Genomic DNA, 23,482 nt, shown 5'->3' with positions numbered 1-23,482 from the left:
TTTAAAAAAAAGTATCGGTATTCGGTATCGGCGAGTAAATAAAAAAAAGTATCGGTACTTGTACTCGGTCCTGAAAAATGGTATCGGGACAACCCTATCTAACGGTCTCAAAAAAAATGATAAAAATGTGTCAATTGTCATTCAAAGTGCATCAGCGCTGTAAGCTGAAAATTGGCCTGGGCAAGAAGGGGGTGAAAGTGCCCGGTATTGAAGTGGTTAAGTTCCATTTAATGCCTACCCCTTGGCCCAGTGATCTCTCCATCATTCATAAAAAAAAAAAAAAAAACACATGAAGAGGTTAATTTTAGCCTAAAACAGGAAAAAAATGAAATCTGACACTTGGGAAATTTCTGTTCTTTAGAAAACATGAGTGTTTCTGGAGAATGGATATCCCTGGGCGGTCAATGATGAATTGCTTCACCAGAGCCAGAGGAGTGTAGACTGCCATGTAGCTGGGATCAGGCTTGTGCCCTGCCTGGAGAGGAGACCGAGGTGACGAATGTTCCTGAACTACAGCCAGGAACTACCTCTGGAACATCTAGCCGTGTTGCACTCAAACTGCCAGGGATAGTAAATATATGTTGCTGATGCTAATCAAATCTTCGGAGAGAGAGAGAGAGACAGAGCGTTAGAGCTCGGCGCAGTGCTTGGAACGGGATTTCTAATGTCACTGTGCCATGCCATCAAACGCAGCTGCTGTGCCATGCCATCAAGCGCAGTGGCTGTGCCATGCCATCAAACGCAGCCACTGTGCCATGCCATCAAACGCAGCCACTGTGCCATGCCATCAAACGCAGCCGCTATGCCATGCCATCAAACGCAGCCGCTGTGCCATGCCATCAAATGCAGTCACTGTGCCATGCCACTGTGCCATGCCATCAAATGCAGTCGCTGTGCCATGCCATCAAACACAGCCACTGTGCCATCAATTGTCACCATTGTGCCATGCCATCAAACGCAGCCACTGTGCCCCTCAATTGTCCCCACTGTGCCAATTGTCACCACTATGTCCCTTAATTGTCGCCACTGTGCCAATTGTCACCACTGTGCCCTTTTAATTGTTGCCACTGTGCCCATTGTCACTACTGTGCCCATTGATGCCACTGTGCCCATTGTGATTTATATGAAGACCTCTCAGTAAAGAAAAATTAACATAACCTTAAAGTACCATCATCCTAACATAATTTTGAATAAGGAAAGGGTTCCTTGGGGCCCCAGAGACCCACAGAGACTGTGCCCATTGTCACTACTGTGCCCATTGTTGCCACTGTGCATGATACTGTGCCCTTTAATTGTTGCCACTGTGCCCATTGTCACTACTGTGCCCATTGTCGCCTCTGTGCCCTTTGTCGCCTCTGTGCCCATTGTCGCTGCTGTGCCCTGTAAAATGCACTTACCTTAATCCTTCGACGTCCCTCAATGTCTTCTTCTCCCGCCTTGGTGACGCTTCAGCCAATCAGGTTACCGATAACCAGAATCGGCGAACCTGATTGGCTGAGACGGCCGTCAGTCTTATCCAAGGAACGCACCCCGTACGTTCCCTGGATAAGACATGCGGGAGAGCCGCTGGCCCTGATAGGCACTTCCGCACAGCCAACCAGCTGCCGTTATTCAGCTGGTCGGCGCTCAATGTCCAGCCACCTTGAATAGACTAGCGGCAGCTGGCAATAATAACATACATTCATGCAATGCATGAATGTATGTTATTTTCAGTGGCGGTGCGGAGCCAGAGGGGGCGGCGCTCCAGCGCCCTCTATAGACGGGCCGCCGCTGACACACACACAGTATATATGTGTGAAATAAAACTATTATTCTTTCATTTATCTTCCAGTGAATATAGGCAAAGCTTCACTTGCCCAATTTCCTTTTCTTCCAAAACAATCCTGCTCGTTAGAATAACATTTTGCATTTTATCAGAAGCGCGAGCCGCAAGTGCTTTCCAAAGACAACAAACCTACACAAGATCTTGTGTATCGGCTGTCTTGGCACACAAAAAAAAAACTGCCTGGAAGGAAAAAGAGATATTTGCTCAAGGAAAGAAGCGTAAGCAATTTCTTTGGCGGGCGGACAGGGCTGTTGGAACACAGGTGTAAATTTTAATCCGCGTGTCAAATCAAATTAATTAATAATGTTGAATAAGTACTTGTTTAGTGAATGCCTACAGCTGAGCTCGCATGTAAATAGTCACATGCTGTTGGCCGGGAATCGCTTCGCAGTCACTGAGCATCGTACGAATGTTTTGGCGCTTCATTAGCACAAAGGTAAATCAGGCCACGGACTCAACCGAAAGATAAAATGTTTGGCAGCTCTCCAAAGAGCCAACTCATGAGTGGGAGAGTGCAAGTTTGCACATTTCTTCCATGTTTATCATAATTTATACAGGATTACTTATGCAGAATGAAGATTTCGTTTGACTTCATCTGAGGGTGTCTTTGGGAGCCGAGAGATAGCCAAGAGCCCCCTGAGATTTGACAGTTCCTTCCTTGTCAGCTGTCTGTCCTCATACTTGGCAACATTCACTGCCTTATAGCTCCAGAGTATTCATAACAGAATCCAATAGGAATGAAAACCACAGCAGTACCATGCACACACAGGAGTCAGGAGACAGCAGAGGGGTAACAGGTAGGGTTGTCCCGATACCGATACTAGTATCGGTATCGGGACCGTTTCCGAGTATTTGCGGGAGTACTCGTACTCCCGCAAATACCCCCGATACCGAAATAGAATACTCCCCTCCCCGCCGCCGTTAAGCCACATCCCCCGCTGCCGCCGACTGGTTAATACGCGTGGGGAACATTACAGCTTTCATTTGAATAGCTGTAATGATTCGCGCCGCGTATAGACATTCCCCCTTGCTCGGGTGAACTGTCCAATCCCGAGCAAGGGGGAGTGTCTATACGCAGCGCGGGGGGAGACATGGCTGGATATGGGGGGGACATGGCTGCATAGGGGGGGACATGGCTGCATAGGGGGGGACATAGCTGGATATGGGGGGAGACATGGCTGCATATGGGGGACATGGCTGGATATGGGGGGAGACATGGCTGCATATGGGGGACATGGCTGGATATGGGGGGGAGACATGGCTGCATATGGGGGGACATGGCTGGATATGGGGGGGAGACATGGCTGCATATGGGGGGACATGGCTGGATATGGGGGGAGACATGGCTGCATATGGGGGACATGGCTGCATGGGGGGAGACGTGGCTGCATATGGGGGGGGGGAGACATGGCTGCATATGGGGGACATGGCTGGATATGGGGGGAGACATGGCTGCATATGGGGGGACATGGCTGCATGGGGGGGACATGGCTGGATATGGGGGGGGACATGGCTGGATATGGGGGGAGACATGGCTGGATATGGGGGGAGACATGGCTGCATCTGTAGGGGGAGACATGGCTGCATTTGTGGGGGGACATGGCTGCATTTGGGGACACATTTAAAAAAAAGTATCGGTATTCGGTATCGGCGAGTACTTGGGAAAAAAAGTATCGGTACTTGTACTCAGTCCTAAAAAAGTGGTATCGGGACAACCCTAGTAACAGGGAAGCATCTCTATCTCTCACTTGTTTTCCTGATCCTGCTCGCTTTCTCTATCCTGCTTGCTTTATCTATTTTGCTCACTTGTTCTCTATCCCAGTTTAGGATGACCAGACATCCCCGGTTTCCGGGACAGCCCCCAGATTGAGGACACTGTCCCCAGAGCTAGTCTGTCCCCGGATTTGTCCCTGTGTCGCAGTGGCATGGGGGGGGGGGTCATCTGGTACTCTTGCTCCGGGTGCATGGGTAGGTCAGTGTAGGGATCAGGTAGATCAGTGTAGGAATCAGGTACGTTAGTGTAGTGGATAGTTTAGGAATCAGGTAGGTCAGTGTAGGGATAAGGTAGGTCAGTGTAGTGGTCAGGTAGGTCAGTGTAGTGGTCAGTGTAGGAATCAGATAGGTCAGTGTAGTGGTCAGTGTAGGAATCAGGTAGGTCAGTGTAGGAATCAGGTACGTTAGTGTAGTGGATAGTTTAGGAATCAGGTAGGTCAGTGTAGGGATAAGGTAGGTCAGTGTAGGAATCAGGTAGGTCAGTGTAGGAATCGGTTAGGTCAGTGTAGGAATCGGTTAGGTCAGTGTAGGAATCGGGTAGGTCAATGTAGTGGTCAGTGTAGGGATAAGGTAGGTTAGTGCATTGGTCAGGTATGTGGGTGTAGGAATCAAGTTGGTCAGTACTACTGTACTAGTGGAAGGGACTCAGGGAGTGCTAAAAGTCTAGTGGGGGGTGCAGATTTAATGCCTTGTCTCGGGCGCTGACAACCCACGCTACACCACTGACTGCATATATAATTTGATGAAAATATGCGTTTAAAGGGCTAGATTCAGTAAGAAGTTACGTCGGCTTATCTGTTGATACGCCGCGTAACTTCTAGGATGCGCCGGCGTATTTTCTGTATTCAGAAAGCAAGATACGCCGGAATATTGCTAAGATACGACCGACGTAAGTCTCTTACGCCGTCGTATCTTAGGGTGCAAATTTAGACTGGCCGCTAGGTGGCGCTTCCGTTGATTTTGGCGTAGAATATGCAAATGAGCAAGATACGCAGATTCAGAAACGTACGTGCGCCCGGCGGATTTTTTTACGTCGTTTTCGTAAGGCTTTTTCCGGCGTAAGGTTATTCCTGCTATATGAGGCGTATCCAATGTTAAGTATGGACGTCGGGACAGTGTCGAATTTTGCGTCGTTTGCGTAAGTCGTTCACGAATAGGGCTTTGCGTAAATTACGTTCACGTCGAAAGCATTGACTATTTGCGACGTGATAAGGAGCATGCGCACTGGGATATGTTCACAGACGGCGCATGCGCCGTTCGTTAGAGACGTCATTTACGTGGGGTCATGTTTTATTTACATAAAACACGCCCACCTCTTCAAAATTTGAATTTGGCGCGCTTACTCCGGCAGATTTACGCTACGCCGCCGTAACTTAGGGTGCAGGTTCTTTGTGAATCCAGCCCCTGCCTCACTAAGTTACGGCGGCGTAGCGTATCTGAAAGTTATGGCGGGCTATCTGAATCTAGCGCAAAATAGTTTACCATTTGCCAATAAAAAATATATGTCCCATAATATATGTTTCATTAAAAAAAACCTGGTCACCTTATCCCAGTTGCCTCTTTCTGACCCACCCAATCATTTTCTTTCTTGAACGCTCCTCTCTGTATCCTGCTTGCATGCTCTCCTGTCTAGCCTGCTTGCTCTCTCTATGCCACTTACCCGCTTCCTCTCTCTATTCCGCTTACGCATTTCCTTCTGCTTCACTTGTACTCACTATTGCCTTGTACACACGATCGGTTTTCCCGGTGGTAAAAAGTCAGCCGGGAAAACCGAGAACCTGCTCGGTAGCTTTTTATCCTTATACACGGCCGGTTTTCCTGCCATGAGAGCTTTGGTTGGGAAACCCGGCTGTGTGTATGCTCCACCCCAGTGTTTCCCATAGGGAAACTGGCGGGGATCCCGGCGCAAATTTTCTTTTTTTACCGGTGGTTTTCCTGTCGGGAAAACTGCGATGGAGCATATACACGGCCAGTTTTCCTGGCCAAAAGCTGTCATGGCAGTTTTCCCGACAGGAAAACCGGTCGTGTGTACGAGGCATATCCCGCTCATGCGCCCTCTACCCTGATTTTTCTCGCTCTCTCTTTCACACTCTCTCTTTTTATCCTGCTTAATTTCTCTATCTCTCCCTCCTGCTCGTGCTCTCTTCCTGCTTGTGCTCTCCCTTCACTCCTGCCTCTGCATGCTCTTTCTCTCCTACTTGTGCTCTCCTTATCCTGTTTGCGCTCTTGTGGTATCCCACTAGTGCTCCCCCAATCACTGTCAATGTACTCTACCGAAAGTACGAATTATAAATCAACTAAAAATAAGGCTTGCATTAATACGAATCATTTCGTTTCAACGAAAAATTACGCTTGCGAAAATACGAATTAATCCGAACACGAAAAATCCCGTTTAGCAAAATTACGAATGATTACGAATCAACAGGACGAGAAAGAAACTAAACTAAACTAATTGTTCCGTTGTGCACAAGTCTATTGACCTGCACTTTGCCATTAAGGTCAACCCAAATGTAGCCTCTCAAACATGCAATATGGCCACAATGCAGATAAACATCTGAACCATCTTTTTGATGTGCTCCATCCCTCTGAAAATTAAACTTGCGCACTTTAACCACTTAGGGACCGCCTCCTGCACATATACGTCGGCAGAATGGCACGGCTGGGCACAAGCACGTACATGTACGTTCTCTTTAAGTGCCCAGCCGGCGACCCGTTCCGAAGCTCCGTGACCGCGGCCGCGGGACCCACGGACCCGTTCTTCACTGTGGCGCTGTCATTGATCGTCTGTTCCCTAATATAGGGAAACACAATCAATGATGTCACACGTCCAGCCCCGCCCCCCTACAGTTAGAAACACATATGAGGTCACACTTAACCCCTTCAGCGCCCCCTAGTGGTTAACTCCTAAACTGCAATTGTCATTTTCACAGTAATCAGTGCATTTTTATAACATTTTTTTGCTGTGAAAATGACAATGGTCCCAAAAATGTGTCAAAATTGTCTGATGTGTCCGCAAATAATGTCGCAGTCACGAAAAAAATCACTGATCACCGCCATTAGTAGTAAAAAAAAAATTATTAATAAAAATGCAATAAAACTATCCCCTATTTTGTAAACACTATAAATTTTGCGCAAACCAATCGATAAACGCTTATTGCAATTTCTTTTTACCAAAGATAGGTAGAAGAATACATATCGGCCTAAACTGAGGGAAAAAAAGTATTTTTTATCTATTTTTGGGGGATATTTATTATAGCAAAAAGGAAAAAATATTGCATTTGTCGCTCTATTTTTGTTTATAGCGCAAAAAATAAAAACCGCAGAGGTGATCAAATACCACCAAAAGAAAGCTCTATTTGTGGGGAAAAAAGGACGCCAATTTTGTTTTGGAGCCACGTCGCACGACCGCCCAATTGTCAGTTAAAGCGACGCAGTGCCGAATCGCAAAAACTGGCCGGGTCCTTTACCTGCATTTTGGTCCGGGTCTTAAGTGGTTAATGCAGATATTCCCCCCCCCCCCCCCTCCCGCAGATTTCACAAAACAAGTTACAACAGTAATTAGAATTGAACCAGTGGCACGGGGTGCTGAGTTTTTCTAAGGAAAATGGCTTTTAAAAAGGTAGGAGTCTTGACCTCGTATCTCCGCAGCTTCCTTCCTCTCTGATGTCTATAAACTCTTTTAGGAGAGCTCATCCCCTTAATTGCTCTGGTTTATACCACCGTTCCTTCTGAGGTCTGTGGCGGCTCTCATTATATACGCGAGCCTGGCAGCCTAGCTTGCCGCAGGGCCATTATCCTATCAAAAGCCGGATGACATCGCTGTGTTGGAGGTCTCTGTTGGGGCCCCCCCCCCACGATATTTCTAATGAAAGAGCGGAGCCCCCGGAGGGGCAAAGACTGCAGCGATGGCGTATCTGATTACGTTATCCTTACCCAGGCGATTATCGTGTTATCACAGAGTATGAAATTTATAAGATGAGGAATATCACAAAGCGGGGAGACTTTCCTCTTAGAAAAAAGGATATCCCTTGGCGTCTGGCGCTGTCATGCTGGAAGGTCACAGCCTGATACCGAGGTGTTAACGTGGCAGTCTGCTAAAGCGGGCAAATATTTGCAGACCGGAAAAAAAATCTGTTTTATCAATGAATGAAAATGTATATGAATTAATATGTTTTTCTTGATTTTTTTTTGTAATCGCCATTATATGATTAAGAATAAAATGAAAAATACTTTAGTAAAACAAAGAAAAGGCCCCCTTTATATCAAATCAGAGCCTCCCCCTCTTACACCAGGGTCCCCATATCCTTATCCATATATCAGGGTCCTTATCAGAGTTCCCCCTTACATGTGGGTTTCCTCTTACATCAGGATTCCTTCTTACATCATGGTCCCCACCCGAGTACCCCCTTACATCAATGCCCCCCCCCCCTTATGACATGGTTTCCATCATTGACCCCCCCCCTTACATTAGTGTCCCATCAGGGTTCACATAAGAGTCCACCCTTACATCGGGTTCCCCATCATTGTCCCGCATTACATTGGGTTTCCCATCAGATTCCCCTTCACACCAGGCTCCCCCCCTTACATCCGGGTCCCCATCAGAGCTCCCCTCTTACATTGGGGTCCCCTTAAAGTACTTACATTGGGTTTCCAATTAGATTCTCCTTCACACTAGGCTCCCCATAAGGGTTCCCATAGGAGTCTTCCCCCCCCTTACATCGGGGGTTCCCATCGGAGTCTTACCCCTCTTACATTGGGGTCCCCATCGGAGTCTTCCCCCTTACATTGGGGTCCCCATCAGAGTCTTCCCCCCTTACATTGGGGTCCCTATCAGATTCTTCCCCTCTCACATCGGGGTGCCCATCAGAGTCCCCCCTTATATCGGGGTCCCCATCAGAGTCCCCCTTTTTACATCGGGGTCCCCATCAGAGTCCCCCCTCTTACATCAAGGTCTCCAGCATGGCTCCTCCCTTAAATTGGGGTCCCCATGAGAGCCCCCCCCCCTTACTTTTGATTTCCCATTAGATTCCCCTTCACACTAGGCTCCCCAGGAGGGTTCCCATCGGCGTCTTCACCCCTTACATCGGGGTCCCCATCGGAGTCTTCCCCCCTTATATTGGGGTCCCCATCGGAGTCTTCCCCCTTACATTGGGTTTCCCATTAGATTCCCCTTCACACTAGGCTCCCCATCAGGGTTCCCATTGGAGTGTCCCCCCTTTACATTGTTGTCCCCATCAGATTCCCCCCACTTACATCGGGGTCCCCATGAGAGTCCCTCCCCCTACATTTGGATCCCTATCGGAGTTCCCCCTTACACTGTGGTCCTCATCAGTGCCCCTCCTTACATTGGGGTTACCCCTCAGAGTACCCCCCTTGCATCGGGGTCCCCATCAGAGTCCCCCCTTACATTATGTGTGCCCATCAGGGTTCTCACCAGAGTTCCCCCTTACATCAGGGTCCCGGTCAGAGTCCCCTTTTTACCTGGGAACTTAGTGTAGGACTGATGAGAGCCCCTCATAATGGGCACAGCAGGTATAAAGACCCCATAATTCAATGCAGGGATGGCGGGAGCCCCTCAAAATGGACACAGCTGGTATGAAGATGAAATAATTCAATGCAGGGATGGCGGGAGCCCCTCATAACGGGCACAGCTGGTATGAAGACCCGGGAATTTAGTGCAGGGATGGTGGGAGCCCCTCAAAATGGACACCGCTGGTATGAAGACCCGGTAATTCAGTGCAGGGATGGCGGGAGCCCCTCATAACGGGCACAGCTGGTATGAAGACCCGGGAATTCAGTGCAGGGATGGTGGGAGCCCCTCAAAATGGGCACAGCTGGTATGAAGACCCGGGAATTCAGTGCAGGGATGGCGGGAGCCCCTCATAACGGGCACAGCTGGTATGAAGACCCGGGAATTCAGTGCAGGGATGGTGGGAGCCCCTCAAAATGGACACCGCTGGTATGAAGACCCGGTAATTCAGTGCAGGGATGGCGGGAGCCCCTCATAACGGGCACAGCTGGTATGAAGACCCGGGAATTCAGTGCAGGGATGGTGGGAGCCCCTCAAAATGGGCACAGCTGGTATGAAGACCCGGGAATTCAGTGCAGGGATGGCGGGAGCCCCTCATAACGGGCACAGCTGGTATGAAGACCCGGGAATTCAGTGCAGGGATGGTGGGAGCCCCTCAAAATGGGCACAGCTGGTATGAAGACCCAGGACACAGCACCAATAGAAACAGATTACAATTCGGAGGGTTTAACTCTCCATGTAATAATCAAATGTTGTTTTAGATGGGAGTTCTCAATAAAAACAAATGGAGAAATAATCACATGGATTTATTGATCACCCGTCCCTTCAATCTGCCTCTGTTTTACAGCGACAAAACCAACTCTGGATCACTGTAATGCGCAATGACTGAAGATGATTCGCTGCTTGATCACATGTGGCTGGCGGTTTTCGGGACGAGCACAGCTGTAAGTACTTCTCTAATTACCATACAGAACTTATTCAGCAATCATTAACCTGATGTGACACTGTCTACACCTGTGATCCAAACCCTCCAGCTGCAGCGTGTTTAGTGCCCGTTCACGCCAGAACACGGTGCTGATAACCTGATTTCCGCACGCAATTCCCGTACCACGTTAAACACGCAAAGCAATTGCGATCTGTTCACTTTAAAAAAAAAAGAAATTAAATGCAAATTTTTTTGCAGGTAAAAAAAAGGTGCATTTTTATTTTTTTTACCTGGAAAACAATGCGCAAGCGATGAGCAGATTGCTGGTGCCATGCTGGTCTCCTGCAGATCTGTTCTTGTATCTGTGTGCTGTACATCCCGTACGGGCAAGCAGATACACTGACAGGAAGGATCGATGAACTACCACAGGGCGCCCCCCCCACAGCGCCGTGGCGGTTCATTGAGAATTACAAGCCGACAAACCGCAAAGGATGTCAGGGCTTGTAACTCAGCTGTGTGAATAAATGACGCGGCCGTGTGGGCGGAGCAGTGCAGATTTCAAAAAGTGACAGCTAGTACTGGGAACTTCTCCCCATACTGCTGTCACAGGCGGAGGGATCTTCTGCAGCATTGGGAAGGTGTTACTTGTTCCACCCTAAAAACAGGTGGAACATGTAACATGTTCCCAAAGATGAATTTATCCTTTAAAGGGGCTGTAAAGAAAAAACAATGTTTTCCCTAAATAGCTTCCTTTACCTTAGTGCAGTCCTCCTTCACTTACCTCATTCTTCCATTTTGCTTTTAAATGTCCTTATTTCTTCTGAGAAATCCTCACTTCCTGTTCTTCTGTCTGTAACTCCACACAGTAATGCAAGGCTTTCTCCCTGGTGTGGAGTGTCGTGCTCGCCCCCTCCCTTGGACTACGGGAGAGTCAGGATGCCCTCTAAGGCCCCGTACACACGACCGAACATGTCTGCTGAAACTGGTCCGCGGACCAGTTTCAGCAGACATGTTCGGTCATGTGTACGGCCGATCGGACAGGATTCCAGCGTACATTTGCCCGCCAGACCGTTTTCGACGCTTGCTTAAAAACATGCCCGCTGGAAGAATCCTGCCCGTCGGACATGTTCGGTCGTCTGTACAGACTTACCGTACATGTCGGAGCAGCCGCCATCCCTCGCATGCGTCGAATGACTTTGACGCATGCGTGGAAGCATTGAACTTCCAGCGGCCTCGTCACCGCGTATCGTGTACGCTGGTGTGTACAGCCATCATACAGAAATCTCCGGGCGGGCATGTACACTGAAAACGGTCCGGCGGACCGTTATCATCGTACATGTTTGCCCGTGTGTACGAAGCCTTACACACAGCTCCTTTCTCTATCTGCAATGTGGAGAGCATCCTGACTCTCCGGTAGTCCAAGGGAGGGGGCGAGCACGACACTCCACACCAGGGAGAAAGCCTCGCATTACTGTGTGGAGTTACAGACAGAAGAACAGGAAGTGAGGATTTCTCAGAAGAAATAAGGACGTTTAAAAGCAAAATGGAAGGATGAGGTAAGTGAAGGAGGACTGCACTAAGGTAAAAAAAGCTATTTAGGGAAAAAAACTTTTTTTACCTTTACAACCCCTTTAAGTTAACGACACCCCATGCGCAGTGCGTTTGCCTGCACCAGATCACAAATTGCAAAAGTACCATGCAAACCAGTTGCGGTGCGTTTTTTGAAGTAGTGCATGTGCTACTTTTGTTGCGGTCTAGTACTATTCAGGCCATTCAAAATGAATTGGCTCAAATGGCACCAAAGTGCACTGCATGCGAATTGCACAGGAACGCGCAGAGCTATCTTCTGATTAGCTTAAGGTTACCAGATTTTTTAAATGAAATCCGGGGACATTTATTCTTTTACTAGTAATGGCAGCAATCAGCGACTCTCTGCCCGTCGCCGCTGCCGGCCGCATCACAGCCTGTCAAGTCTTACTCTCCGGGCCCCCTGGCTACTACTGGGTGGGGAGAGGAGGAAGATCACTTCACCAGGGAAGACAAGGAGATAAGCAGGCAGGCGGCTGGCGGAGACTTGAGCCAAGGCAGGAGAACATGTGAGCGGAGCTGAATGGGCATGCACCTGAAACTGAAGAAATGATCCCTCCGCTCCGACCAGCACATGATCATCAGAAAGGGGCACAGATTATGGAACATACACAATCTAAGCTAGCAAGAGCGGTGGAGAGGGGGTGTGCAATTCAATTTTTTTTTTTATTATTCTGCACTGACTGTCTTTGATATTGCCCCAGCAATCTAATCCGGGGACAAAACTGGGGACAGACTTGGTCCAGGGACAGTGACCTCAATCCGGGGACTGTCCCTGGAATCCAGGGATGTCTGGTCACCCTAGATTAGCTGGCATGGGTTACTGCACCTTCCATATTGCTCTTTGCCCTGTTGAATGAAGCCATGAGTTTTCCATTGGTTGTCTAGTCATCTTATCATCTGCTGGTGCCTTACGCAGTGCAGGAAATTTTCCAGCAGCATGTATTAAGCAGCGGGAATGCCGGAGAGGGGGTGTCAGCCTCAGAGCCTGCAGCTACATGGAATTGGGAGGTCAGAGTGTCTGATCTTCAAAACATGCCTCAATGATGTAGGATGACATAACACCGGCCTTATTATAGATGGAGCTGGAACACAGACTCCAGGCTTACATGTGTTTCTTCCATTCAGCCGGTTCCCCCCCCCCCCCCCCCCCCAAGGCTGAAAGCTGCTGAGCTACACATCTGCTCCCAGCCGAGAGTGAAAAAGAGCATTGGGAGAAGAACTCCAATGTATACCTAACTCATTTTTTATAACAGATCTGGCTATGTCTCTAATTTTATAAAGGATCACTCAACTCAAAAGTGATGGTTTAGTTATAGATGTGGTCTGGAGGTCTGAGTCAGCTCCGGGCTCTTTATATGTATTCCATTGGCAAGATCTCCTTGTTGTAGTCCCCAACTCTGTTCTTGTTAACTTGGGGTTTTGGGGTTGGCTTCTAATAGAGGGGTTAATGTCCCTTTTACAATAGTCTCCGCCATGTTGCCAGCCCAGTCCGGGCTGGACCTCTTCTTTTTTCCTGAAGGTACATAAAGTTGGGGTGGAGCTGCTAGAGTTGTGGTCCATAGGATGAGCAGCACCATGGAGAGCTCCATTAGTTGGTGGGTCTGGTTCAGTCATATAGGGACTTTGAGGGTCACTTAGGACCAAGACTCATGACTAGGGTACCAAAGAGGCTTTGACCCAGTCCCAGTGCCTGACCACCACTCCACCAACCACTTATGATAAATTGACCAGACATGACACCAACAAAAGTTTAATGGCCATAGCAGGCTTTTATTAACCAAATATATACATAAAATATTAACATAGTCACATATTAAAACATTACACAAGTAAAATGCGCATGAACTACGGTAAATTACAGCAAGAATTTCTCGGTAGTAAATTAGGTAAAAATAATAATGTACAAAGAAGTGTACAGTAGGTAGCATAAAAGAGTCCAAGCTCAAGGGGGTATATATGGGAGAGAGTCAAGGGATGAATGGAGGAATGTTGTTGCAGGGGTCACATATACAGTCTCAGGGCTGCCATCATAAGGAAACAGAAACCATGTTCCAGTAATGTGAACAAAAAGCAAGGAAAGAGGCGCCTCTAAGTGTAGATGTTTAAAAACAATTTAATGAACAGGTTAGTAGAGGCAACTCACATTTGGTTCAAATAGGCATTGTACAAAATCCATAGGGAGAAGTCATCAGGTCAGTCCATCTGTTCCTTTGCCTGCTGGGGCGCTGTGCTGTATGAAGACATCATTCACCGCTGTATGTTGTTGATAGCCGGCCGCGGTGGGGGAGCTTCAGAGCAAGGCTAGAGATGTACAGGATCGCAACAGTCGAGGGGCAGTGACATCACTGGCATGCAACGCGTTTCCGAGCGGGCGTACTGCGTGTGTTGCGGCAGTCACGCTCCTTTGTCAATATATAATTCTTTATTCAATTTTTTTTTTCTGTTATAACAAAAGATATAAACAATATAGACAGTATCGAGAGAAGGAATATATCTGTTACTATATAAAAAAAAAAAAAAAACGTGAATAAAGAATTATATTTATTTTCTCTATTTTGATAAAAAAATGTAATTAATCTGAAATGATCGATTTTCAGACTAGTTCACTTTAACCCCCATTATCTTATGCTAACTACAAAACCCCTTCCTCAAACGGCAGCCCAGCGATCCTCTAAGCAGTCTTTAATGAATGCAGTCTTATTTATCTGAATTGTGCTTTTTAATGATTATTACGGGAAGGATTTCCCCCCCTCCCCCCCAAAATTTCCAGATTCGCCTCTTTACTGAGGCCGCATGATAAAACCGTTATTTGAGGATTGTACCGAGGCACTCAACATATAAGAAGACACTGCCTAATTGCTAAATTAAATATTTTACATAAGATTCCAGCTAGATGTTCCTGGCGGCTAATAATTAAAATGGATTGCCTGCCTGTGACATGTTAGCTGAGCCTACGCAGGGATTTCTCTGCGCTTTGAAAGTTGGGGAGATGCAGGGAAGGAGGATGCTTTGTGGCGCCGCACACGTAGATTAAAGTGTTTATGAGGCAGGCAGCTGAGCCCGCGTGTCTTTTTTTTTTGGAATGGTGTTAAGCAAAGCTGAAAGCCGAGTGCTACTGACAGACAAGGGGAAGATTTATTGGTATGTTCGGTTTTCGGTACTAGTAGTCTGATCCCGGTAACTTTTTTTGGCACAAGGTTCCTCTCTGATGTCTAGAACTGTGAATACTGCAGACGTCGTAAAGGGTATATACTGTAGATTTAATAAGACACTGTAATACATTGCAAACGCACTAGGGAGGCGTAAACCTAAACACCGTAAAGAGCCTCTGGGGTAACATATTGAAGATGGCGCCAATAGAAATATTAATGGCAGTGAAGCCTAATTACCGTAAACATTTATTTATTTTATTTAAGGTACTTGTATAGCGTCGTCAATTTATGCAGCGCTTTACATATCTATTGTGCATCTATTGTGCATTTACATCAGTCCCTGCCCTCGCGGAGCTTACAATCTAAGGTCCCTAGCTCACATTTATACATACTGGGGCCAATTTAGGCAGGATCCAATTAAAGCGGTTGCCTTTGCTGTAAGGCAAAGGCAGAACGAAGCGCCCGCACCGCCTCCTGATCACCACTGAGGGAGCCGACAAGTTCCCTCTGTGTTTCTTCCGGGTTTGCAGATCTGGCGATGTGAGTGGCCGAAGCCGCGATGACATCACTTCCACGTATGCGCGTGGGAGTCCTCTATCCGCCGGACCTTTAGGGCGCATATGCCGCTGACGTCAGTGGCTGAATGCAAGTTGAATATCCCCTAAATCATACAGGTTCAGGAGATATTAATTTTACCTACAGGTAAGCCTTATTATAGGCTTACCCAGGGCTTTTTTTCAGGGGGAACTTGGGGGAACTCAGTTCCACCACCTCTGGCTCAGACCCTTTGTTGCTTGCTCACCACAATCACTTGTAAATACAGAAGTCTGATTTCTGTGTTTACAAGCAACAGCTCTGCACTCTGTGTGTAACCCCGTGAACTCTGCATTATGTATGTAATGCAATTCTGGTATTTAATGCCCCTTTAAGACCCTTCTACTGTTTGTGAAATCTGAACGGGGTCGTGGTTGAGTTCCTGCACCTATTTTCTGAGAAAAAAAGCTCTGGGCTTACCTGTAGGTAAAAATGTGCAAGCGGGGTATTCAACCACTTTAACCTACCAGCATGTCTTTGGAGTGTGAGAGGAAACCGGCGTACCCAGAGGAAACCCGCACAGGCACATAGAGAACATGTAAACTTCAAGACAGTAGTGTTTGGGATTCGAACCAGCAACCCTTTTGGCTGCTAGGTGAATGTTCTAACATTTACACCACTATGCTGCCTAACTATATGCCTTGCCTAACCACTGGCCAGTGAGCTAACAATATATGATGTCATCTCTGCTTCCTGTGGCTGTCTGCACAGTGAGGGCAGAACTGCACTGCAGGGATGCAGGGCGGGTCCCGGGCAGTGAGAGTCAGATGATGTCCTCTCTCTGCTCCCTCGCCTGCTGGCTCCCTGATTGTCCAGCCGGCCGGCTGCTCACCCACGAGCCGCCCAGCTGCTCACCCACTCTCACCCGCCCGCCCGCCTGACAGCTCGACCCGCGGAGCCGTCCGCTCTCTCACCCGCGGAGCCGCCCGCTCTCTCACCCGCGGAGCCGCCCGCTCTCTCACCCGCGGAGCCGCCCGCTCTCTCATCCATGGAGAAGCCTGCCCACTCACTCACCAGCATTCTCAGGGGGGGGGGAGCAATTGCCACGTTGCCCCCCCCTGGATCCGCCCCTGGTTCACACTGTGCTGCGGGAATGAAGCTGTGCGAGTTCAGCTGAACCAGCACGATATCACTCCCGCTTGTCAGTCCCGATTTCAGAGACATCTGCGCAGGTTTCGCACAAAAGTAGTACAGAAACATTTTGAAATTGGTGCAGTGGCGTCGCACCGATTAGGACGGTGCCATTGCCAAGTGCCGCCGATTTGACATGCGATCTGACATGTCAAATTGCATGTCAAAACGCACAAGTTGTGAACCAGGGCTTAACTTTGATAGAAATTCAGAAGGCTTTATATAGCATTCTGACAGCCCCCCTCCCACCAAATATCATCTTCCTGCATTGCATGGAGAAGCATGGAGACCCAGTGATGACATCATTCGTGTATGGTCGATGCTGGGCTGTTTCAATTTAAACTTTATACTAACTAATTCAAATTGTCGGACAGGCAGGATTTTTAATGCAGAAGAGGCATGCTTTGTCTCTTTTGCATTAAAGCTACTTGCAGGCAGGGCCGGTGCTAGTGCAAGGCAACATGGGCACTTGCCTTACGGCGCCAGCGCCGGCCCTGGGGGGGGGGGTGCCAAAAAAAAGCTCCCTGCCCTGCTCACTGTCTCTCCATCTGCATGATTAATGTAGGAAGGGACAGAGCTGGGGGGTGTCTGTGTAAATCTAAAGGGGTCTAGGGGTGCAGAGTGTTGCTGTGTAATGTAAAAGGGGTCCAGAGGTGCTGTGTAATGTAAAAGGGGTCCAGAGGTGCTGTGTAATGTAAAAGGGGTCCAGAGGTGCGGTGTAATGTAAAGGGGCCCAGAGGTGCAGGGTGCTGTATAGTGTAAAGGGGTCCAGAGGTGCAGGGTGCTGTATAACGTAAAAGGGGTCCAGGGTGCAGGGTGCTGTGTAATGTAAAAGGGGTCCAGAGTGCTGTGTAATGTAAAAGGGGTCCAGAGGTGCAGGGTGCTGTATAATGTAAAAGGGGCCCAGAGGAGCAGGGTGCTGTGTAATGTAAAAGGGGTCCAGAGGTGCAGGGTGCTGTGTAATGTAAAAGGGGTCCAGAGGTGCAGGGTGCTGTATAATGTAAAAGGGTTCCAGAGGTGCAGGGTGCTGTAAAATGCAAAAGGGGTCCAGAGGTGCGGTGCTGTGTAATGTAAAAGGGGTCCAGAGGTGCGGTGCTGTGTAATGTAAAATGAGGTGAGGTTTCTGTGGAGGACAAGACAGAGGAGACTTGCAATTAGGGGAACTCCAAAGCCAGGCAGCGCAGCAGCACACTGGGGCATTGCGCCGTCGGCAGTAAAGCACTGCTATTTTAGCAGCACTTTACTGACGTTTTTGCGGCGCTATGTGTGCGTGCTGGGTGGGAAAATGCACCTTCGCCTGAGTTGGCAAAAATCCTTGCACTTACCTGCCCGTCTGCCCTTGTACAGTGAGTTGCGCAGGCGCAGCTCACCGCTGACTGAACTACTGTGCATGCACTGGAGTGATGCCATCCCCGCCCCAGCCAATGACAGCGGGCGCCGGTCGAGACCCAAATGCCGACTGCCCAAAGAGGTCAGCGGCAAGGCAGGGAACTCGTATTTTGTTCCGCTTTAACCAATTCTCATATCTCTGGAAAATTCACAGACAAGAACGATGCACTTAAATTGCCCAGTCTCTGAACCTGCTCCAACCTGAAATCTTTCAACCTTTTGTTCTTCTTTTTTTTTTATTATTATTATTATTATTATACCAAACTGTCAAGTTTGGTCTTTGCAATTGGCTGTCTTTTTAAAGTTTTAATTCCTTAACTAAACACAGCAAATTATGTAACTGGGTTATGTTAATGATCTTCCCAAAAAACGCGCACATCACTCCTCCCTATGGGGGTGCTGACAGTTATATCCTCCTAAATGACAGGCTTTTTGTTTCACACCTGACGAGTAATAATTATACGCTTCCAAACTGTCATAATGTATGCGGTGTGACAAGATAAATACGTTTATTTTTTCTTCTTAATCTTTGATCTCCCATCAAGCAACATTATTTTGTTGATCGAAATAGACCGGTTCTCTTTATCAGCATGGTTGAGTTATAGCGTTTTATTTAGAGCTGGCCTTTCAGTAACTTTACAAGTCTGCATGAATAAACTTCCAACATTATTATTATTATTATTATAATACAGGATTTATATAGCGCTGTCATGCCTTTGGCCTACAAGGAAATGCAGTAATATCTTCTGGACTTGTAATTCAAATATTGTCCACTAGATGTCACTCTTAACAAAGGACTGTTGATGGGCAGTGTTCTATGGTAATGTACATTTCCTGTCGTGTTACTGAAAACTGTCTTCACTTCCTATCACAACTCTTTTATCTTTTCCACTGAACAGTCCACATGGAGTCAGCTAAGCCTGCACCACATGTTTCCTAGGTCTTGATCCTCCTAAGGCAGCATCGCTGGTATGATAAAGACTGTTCATCTATATGCCTAGTAGACATTTGTTTGTGTTCATATAATTCTGTAATGTTCATTTATCTTTTTATCTCCAGTTTCACCATTATTCATACGTATCTTATATGGCCACCCTTAGGGTGACCACATTTCTAAACTACCATTCAGGGACACCCTCCCTTCCCAAAAATCAGCTTGTGCTGTAACGAATCACAGCACAGTGATTGGACACAAGAGGCGGGATTTATGATTTTTCCAATCACAAGCAGGGGGTGGGATTGTGCTCCTCCAGGCATTCCCGGCCAGGACAAGTACTGTCAGTGAGTAAAGCGGTGATGTGGCGGCCTTTTTTGGGGGCATCAGATTGGCCCGGGGGGGGGGGGGGGCTGTGTCAGTTTCACTTTCTGGGACACTGTATTGTCCTGGAATGAAGGTGCCCGGGACAGACCTGCAAAATGCGGGACTGTGCCGGGCAATCCGGGACACGTTGTCACCCTAGCCACCACATGTTCATCGTAATAAAGATCCAAAGTTACAGACAGTCAGGTTTATTTAGTGTAGCGCCCCCTTACTTTCAGTATGGGCGCTATGCCAAAGTTAACGGGGAATGGGAGGGTTAGTTTACTCCCATTCACAATTTGTGGAAATTTGGGTTTTTGCCAATTTCAGAATTTGTCCTGTAGGTCAGTCTGCGCTCCAGGGGTGCGTTATCACCCCTGGACGGCAGTTGGCGCTAGAGGGGTTCTGACAGACCCACTTTCCCCAGCAGCACATATCTCAAATTGACAAAGCCTGTATGCGAGGCTCTGAGTCAGGCCGGTAGTAGAGGTCTGTTCCTCCCAGTGATCTTTAATACAGGCAACATTCCTGACAGATTAGAAATGCACACAACATTTTTTTCTTTTTTTTGTATACATTAGTACAATGCTGCCTTAATTTGCATCTTTTATATCGTCCTCTTGTACAGCTTTAGGGTATACACTGCAATAAAAACTTAAATCTATATCTGAAGATTCCTGCAGCTCATCCAGTCAATTTTCAAGCCTTGCTTGGCTGGGTTAATGACTGATATTTATGCATAAATCTCCCACAATGCTTCTTGCCTCCGACTCTTCAGGTCATTGGAAACAGCAACGAACTGAGTAATCTTGCTAATTATGCGGAATTATTGACTGCGGGTCCTTTGAAAGGGATTAGGGGGGGTCATTGATGTATTTATATTTAACGCTGGCTGTAAACATTGCGCTGTATGAACACTGGATGCAGGGAATGGGCTATTCTTGTTCATAAAGCCCAATTTAAAAAAAAAATTTTTTTTAACTACTTAAGACCCGGACCAAAATGCAGGTAAAGGACCCGGCTAGTTTTTGCGATTCGGCACTGCGTCGCTTTAACTGACAATTGCGCGGTCGTGCGACGTGGCTCCCAAACAAAATTGGCGTCCTTTTTTCCCCACAAATAGAGCTTTCTTTTGGTGGTATTTGATCACCTCTGCGGTTTTTATTTTTTGCGCTATAAACAAAAATAGAACGACAATTTTGAAAAAAATGCAATATTTTTCCTTTTTGCTATAATAAATATCCCCCAAAAATATATTAAAAAAAACATTTTTTTTCCTCAGTTTAGGCCGATACGTATTCTTCTACCTATTTTTGGTTAAAAAAATCGCAATAAGCGTTTATCGATTGGTTTGCGCAAAGTTCATAGTGTTTACAAAATAGGGGATAGTTTTATGGCATCTCTATTAATAATTTTTTTTTTACTACGGATTATTTTTTTCGTGACCGCGACATTATGGCGGACACTTCGGACAATTTTTACAAATTTTTGGGACAATTGTCATTTTCACAGCAAAAAATTATATATAAATGCATTGTTTACTGTGAAAATTACAATTGCAGTTTGGGAGTTAACCACTAGGGGGCGCTGAAGGGGTTAAGTGTGACATCATAAGTGTTTCTAACTGTAAGGGGGCGGGGCTGGAAGTGTGACGTCATTGATCGTGCTTCCCTATATCAGGGAACACACGATCAATGACAACGCCACAGTGAAGAACGGGGAAGCTGTGTTTATACACAGCTCTCCTCGTTCTTCAGCTCCGGGGACCAATCGCGGGACTCCAGCGGCGACGGAGGACGTACAGATACGTGCTTGTGCCCAGCCGTGCCATTCTGCCGACGTATATGTGCAGGAGGCGGTCCTTAAGTGGTTAATTGCAATTTCATTCAAACTGAGTTATATTATCAAATGTATCTCCTCCAAAAATCTCTCTTAAAGGAAATCGCAAGCAAAACATTGTTTTTTTATTTTGAATAGGGTGAGGGGAGCTGGTGCCCATCAATTTTGACCACTAATCTCACCTACCTGACATACATACACTGACCTCACCTACCTGACATACATACACTGACCTCACCTACCTGACATGCATACACTGACCTCACCTACCTGACCAGGAGACAGACTTCATGTGTCCACGTGTCCTGCAGTTCAGTTCAGCCTCAGCCGTAGTGTGCGGTGTGCAGCGCGCCCATCATGTGTCACATCAGACAGCCAGAGGAGGAGAGGAGACTACTTGGATTTCATCGCCTGCATGGCCAGCAGGCACAAGGCGGTATGGGGAAGACTCTTCTGCCTCCTGCTGCACACTCCAGTGCACATGATCGGACACACCGAGATCCGAAGCTCTTCACTCTGCCACCATCCACCCCCAGCACCAGCACAGCTCAGGTCAGGTAATCAACACATGGTCGCCCCAGCGCAGCGTGCTGCTCCGGTCATCCTCATCCCCTCCTCTTCATCGGTGCAGTCACTGGCAGATCTCGGACTCGCCTGATCGCTCCTCCGCTGCCCTGATCTCTCCCGAGTCCCGCCCGAGCGCCGAGCAGGGATCTCAGTTTTGTGATGTGGCGCGGCGGCAGCAGCGGCATTGTAATTCACACCTTCTGGAGCCTGCAGCGCCTATGATGGACGTCACATGTCTCGCGTTCCCGGCATTGGACCAGTGGGATGTCCATCATAGGCTCTGCAGGCTCCAGAAGGCGGGACCTGCTATGTTACTCGGTGACTCGGCCACACTTTATGGATCAGATCGGTCCCTGCTTGGCGCTAACAATTGTAAGGTGCCTTCCTGAGACCTGAGGGCTTTTCGGGGTCACATTCGAGGCTCTAGCCACCCCCTCCCGATGCCTATGATCACCTGAGACCCATCTCGATCCAGCGATGTTGCACGAGAGTTTTGGCCGACCGGGACTCTCTCTTCTCATTGACTGAAACTGCAGTGGGGCGCCATTGGCTTTCTTTGTTGTCAATCAAAGTCGGTGAACCAATGAGGAGAGAGAGGGGGCAGGGCTGAGCCGCGGCTCCGTGTCTGAATGGACTGAATTGGACTAAATGGCTCAATATTAGGCTATACTTTCACTATACACCAGCAATTCTGGATGTGCATTTGGCTGTTGGGGTATAAAGGAACAACTTGCATGGCTCACCCACAGTCTTGATATGAGGAAATGCCTTGTTATTTTTGGGATATGTGATGGAATGAGGAGTATGTGAATGTCTTCTGTTCTAAGAAGATTTTACTGTGCTTCTCAGATGATAACTACTCCAGAGATTCTGAATAAAGGAACAGCTGCTATTGACGTAAACGCACATTACTAACCGTATATATTTTACAAAAACAAATATATACATATGCATTTTACACATGCATCTTTGTGATGTCCGTAGCCAATAATGTTTCAGAGCTGGAGGCCGTGTGTCCCTGTCAGATGGAAAGTCTTTCATTTACATTCCATACACTGTCATGTGTACTTTTTGCGATCATTATCACCAATAATTGCCTGTTTGTGTACCACCAGTAAGCGTGGCACAGCGGGGAGCTGTTGATGCGGGTCATCAAGGTGAAAAACGAAACCTTCTACCAAATATCCTTAACGAGCAAAACACAAGTGCGACAGTGTCAATCCCCTCATTATCGGTTGACATTTGCGACTTGGAACGACTTAGGGTTGATAACGAGTGCTGGGCTTTCTAAGTAAAGGAAGAGGGGACTTCTGATACTGAAAATAAATTCAAGTGAGGCCAAACGGTAAACAATTACAGACTGGAGATTCTGGACAATCCCTTAAAATGGAACTGTGTTAACAACTTTGTCTTTCTGATCAGAAAACGGAAAAAACCTACCTTGGCTGACCCAATACTTTGTAACATTTTGTTCCATGCAAATAAGAATGTTCATGGACTTGCGTAAAGCAGAATCATTGGAAAACAATAATTATCTCTAGGACCACTAAGTGGAGATGCACTTTCCCCGACTTGTTCATTCCATGACTTAGTTGGGGTAGGCGGTACACTTTGGTGGGCTGGGTCAGCCATGCCTCATGACCTTTGACCTCTGAGAACTGGCCTTCTGACCTTTGACCTATGTGAAAGGTCCCTGTTCCAATTCCTGAGTCCTACCCTTAAACCTGAAACCCTAACCCCCTAACCAACCTTTGACCTATGAACTTTAACCCTAAGTGCATCTCCACTTAGTGACTCTCCCCACCCTAAAACCCCTACCTTTCTCAGATCCCGCTCGGTTTGTTGTAAAAACCTTAAGTGCAGCTTT

This window comes from Rana temporaria, chromosome 10, assembly GCF_905171775.1.
Source record: "Rana temporaria chromosome 10, aRanTem1.1, whole genome shotgun sequence".
Lineage (NCBI taxonomy): Eukaryota > Metazoa > Chordata > Amphibia > Anura > Ranidae > Rana > Rana temporaria.
The sequence above is the reverse complement of the archived record's forward strand: the minus strand, read 5'-3'. Positions refer to the sequence as shown.